Source organism: Peromyscus eremicus, chromosome 5 (genome assembly GCF_949786415.1).
Source record: "Peromyscus eremicus chromosome 5, PerEre_H2_v1, whole genome shotgun sequence".
NCBI classification, from domain to species: domain Eukaryota; kingdom Metazoa; phylum Chordata; class Mammalia; order Rodentia; family Cricetidae; genus Peromyscus; species Peromyscus eremicus.
In genome coordinates this window covers 30,004,003-30,008,337 of record NC_081420.1, presented here as the reverse complement: position 1 = coordinate 30,008,337, position 4,335 = coordinate 30,004,003, and the positions used below count along the sequence as shown (strand labels likewise).

General features: G+C 41.1%; 1 pseudogene; it reads left to right on the top strand.

The window, feature by feature from the left end:
• The first annotated feature begins 383 nt into the window (after positions 1-383).
• LOC131910395 (small ribosomal subunit protein eS8-like) lies at positions 384-1,008 on the top strand (annotated as a pseudogene).
• Positions 1,009-4,335: the final 3,327 nt, after the last annotated feature.

Here is a 4,335-nt window from a genome sequence, read left to right as displayed (position 1 = left end):
TGCTGGGACTCAAACACAGGTCCTCTACAAGAGCAGCAAGTGCTCTAAACTGCAGAACAATCTCTCTAGCCCTCATACTTGCTGCTCTTGCCGAGGACCTGGGTTCAGCACCCACATGGCAGCTTACACTCCTTAACTCTGGTTTCCTAACTGATGCCTTCTTGCTACCCTCCATGGCCAACAGGCACACCATACATGCAGGTAAGCAGTAATGTGCATAAAGTATAAAATAAACACATTTTTAAAAAGACTGTCAAAAGACGTGTGTTGTATGTGTGTTCTGCTAAGAAATCACTACTTCCAAAAGTTGATAAAAACTCATATTTGGTTTAGAAACCGGACCGTGAAGCTTTGCACTTCCTCTTTCCAGCCAGCACCGAGTGATGGGCATCTCTTGAGACAACTGGCACAAGCGTCGCAAGACCGGGGGTAAGAGAAAGCCCTACCACAAGAAGCAGAAGTATGAGCTGGGACGGCCTGCTGCCAACACGAAGACTGGCCCTCATCGTATACACACAGTCCAAGTCCGAGGAGGCAATAAGAAGTACCGTGCCCTAAGATTGGATGTGGGGAACTTTTCCTGGGGCTCTGAGTGTTGTACCCGGAAAACAAGGATCATTGATGTTGTCTACAATGCATCCAATAACGAGCTGGTCCGCACCAAGACCCTGGTGAAGAACTGCACTGTGCTTATCGACAGCACACCATACCGACAGTGGTATGAGTCTCACTATGCGCTGCCCTAGGCCGCAAGAAGGGGGCCAAGCTGACTCCTGAAGAGGAAGAAATATTAAACAAAAATGATCAAAGAAAATCCAAAAGAAATATGATGAAAGGAAAAAGAACGCTAAAATCAGCAGTCTTCTGGAGGAGCAGTTCCAGCAGGGCAAGTTTCTTGCCTGTATTGCCTCAAGACCAGGCCAGTGTGGCAGAGCAGATGGCTATGTGCTAGAAGGCAAGGAGCTGGAGTTCTATCTGAGGAAGATCAAAGCCTGGAAAGGCAAATAAAGCATCATTCATAGCTCATGTAATAAAGGTGTTTATTGTTCTATTAAAAAAAAGCACTCATATTTGTTCTTATGTCACTGGATGCTTCATTGTTTTGCTTTTGTAGTTAAGTTTACAGTTCTTCTGTTAATTTTTGTATAGTGTGTAAGGCAAAAATCAATTTCATCTTTTTTTCACATAGGTCCCTAAATGTTCCAAAACAACTTATGGAAAATTTCTTCCTTTCACTATCTGCCTTGGAGAGCTGCGTGTATAGTAAATATATGACTGGTGATTTTTTTAAAATCCAAATCAATTAAATGTGGAGAGCAAAAGGCAGCATTGGGGGCAGTTGCCCCAAGGTACTTGAAGACCACCCACTATCGTTATCCTCCTGTCCTCATGGCTATAAAGCAAAAGACCCTAAAGTACCTTAGATCAAATGGAGTAACATTTGTATAACTATACACATCCTCTCCTTGTGAGCTTGAGTCATCTTTAAATGACTTTTAATCTTGATACAATGTACACACTATATAAATCACTATGTCAATGATTGGAGGAGTTATAACAAGAACTAAATATCTGTATGTGCCCATTACAGACACAGATTAAGGATACTTTTCATCTACAGTTGATTGCCTCTGTGATGTGGAACCAAAGTATCTGGGGTGACTAGGGTTGCACTGGGATTAGGCATAGATAGGCTGCTATGGGAAATGGAGCGATGGTCTTCCTCATCAGAAAACAGGGCTCATAATGTGTGGAGTGACTTCTAGGCTTTCTGTTATATTCCACTTCTGAACATACCTACACATAAACTGTTCTACATCATTTCCACAGCATTAGCCTAGGTTTTGGCTCAGTGTGTCTCTTACTGATTCATCTTCCCATTATTCTTGGCCTTTTTAAATTACACAACTATTTGTTAGAGGCACTTGCCACACTCCACAGGAAAGAAGGTATCTTAGCTACTTGTCTGTGGCTATGAAGAGACACCATCACCAAGGCAATTTATAACAGGAAGCATTTAATTGGAGGTTTGCTTACAGTTCCATAGAGTGACTCCATGACCCTTATGGCAGGGAGCATGGCGGCAGGCAGGCAGGCATGGTATTGGAGCATTAGCTAGGAGCTTACATGTTGAGACAATAATCATGAGGCAGAGAGAGAGAGAGAGAGAGAGAGAGAGAGAGAGAGAGAGAGAGAGAGAGAGAGAGAGAGAGAGAGGAGTATGAACTAATTGGAATGGCCTGAGCTTTTGAAACCTCAAAGTCCCCCTAGTAACACACCTCCTCCAACAAAGGCCATAGTTAATTCTTCCCAAACAGCTCCACTAATGTAGACCAAGCATTTAAATATATAAATAATACAGGGGCCATTGTCATTCAAGGTAAAGCATATAAGATAAAGCAAAAGGGAGCTAATATGGATGTAATTGAGGTTGTATAGCTCCAGATATCAGATAATATTTTTTGAAATACCAGAGCATGAGCTGGGGAGATGGCTTAGTGAGTAACGTGCTTGCATTACACACATGAGAACCTTAGTTCAGATCCCCAGCATCAAGGTGGTCATCTCTAACCCCAACACTGGAGGATGAAAACAAATGGATCCACAGGGCTCTCTGGACAGCCAGACTAACCAAAACAGGGAGTTCCAGATGCTGTGAGACACCTTTCCCCAAATAGAAGGTGGAGAGCAGTAGAGGAAGACATTTCACATCCACCTTTGGCCTCCACATGCACATGCACACACACACACACACACACACACACACACACACACACGCTAAAACAATACAAATTTAAAATCACCGAGTCATGACCACAGTGTACCTCTCTATTCACATCTTCTTCATATTTCTCTCAGTGACGTTTGTAGTTTTCTATGTAGAGTCCTGAACATCTTTTATTGGATATATTCTTGGACACTAGAGTAGTTTCCAGTTCACTCTTAATGGTGTTTTTAAAAATTTAAGTGTTAAGATCATATGGACATAAAAATTAGTTTTGTAAATTGAACAGGCTATCTTACTAAACTCCTTTCAATACTAATAATTTAAATTTTCTAACAAAATAATCTAAAACATTATGAAGTTTCTCCTTCCTTTCTAAAACAATTCTGTATTTTTGAGTTACTGTATCAGCTAGATTATATTAACTTACTAGAGTATTTTACCAATTATTATTTATCTTTATTAATTATTATTTACATTCTTTTCTTGTTTTGCATAGGTTTTGCATTTCTCCTTTAATTTCTTTCTGTTTTTGTTCTTCCATTTTGAGGGAATGTTATTGAGTGCATCCAAATTTAAAAGCTTTATATTTTTCTAGTGCACTGAATCTTTTTCTCATAAAATAGCTATTTCTAGGATAGGGAAATTTATTTCTGCTTAGTACTAATATAGCTAAACTGTCTCTATGGTTAGTGTGTTGCATCGCATGTTCATCAGTGAAACGTTTCCAGTTTGGAGTTTAAGGGAGACCTGGAGGTAGATTGTTCTTTGCATTGAGACCAGAAGAGTTATTAACATCGTAGATGGACAAACAGACAGCATCATGGACAGACACTGAGGATAGATTCCTCTGCGTAAACGAGTAAGGGTCCTTACACATTTTAAGAAAGAGGTGGGGTAGACTGAAGTTTTTCTCTTTTTGACCCGAGGTTGGCCTTGTTGGGGATAAGGAAAGAGTATCATGTCATTGGTAATGTTTTTGTGGTTGATCATTACTTGGGGCCCATGGGGCAGGAATACAAGGACCTAGAGAAAAATAACTCTAGAAACATAATGACTACAGTTACTGGAACTGCCAGCCAAAGTGGGAGAGCTTTACAAGGCGGCACAGTCCTGGCCAGAAGTCAGTTTTATCATTATTGCAAATAAACTCCCAAGAGGCAACTTAATGGCAGAAAAATGGGTGAGTTGATGGCTTCAGCGGTTTCACTCCCTGGTAGCTTAGCCCAGGAGGAGCCTGGCAGTACACTATGGCTGTGGCGGTGGACGGTACATGGCCAAGACTTCACTTTTCTTCTGGACAGATGAGAAGCAGAGAGAGACAGAGGGGGCCTAGATAAGACGACAGCCCCCACAAGCACACTCCAGTGATCTGTTTATTCCAGCTCGGCCTCAGCTCTAAAGTTCCCAGAACTTCCTCCAAATAGAGCCAACAGCTAAGGACCACATCTTCAGTGTATGAGCCTGTGAAGGACCTTTCCTTCTCAAACCTATAGAAAATCTCTTTCCTTTCAAATTATGTTTCCTTTAAATATTATACTTTTTCAAGTCAGACTGTCCACCTTTGTCTCTTAACTAAAACATTTAGTGAGTTCACATGTCAGGTACTT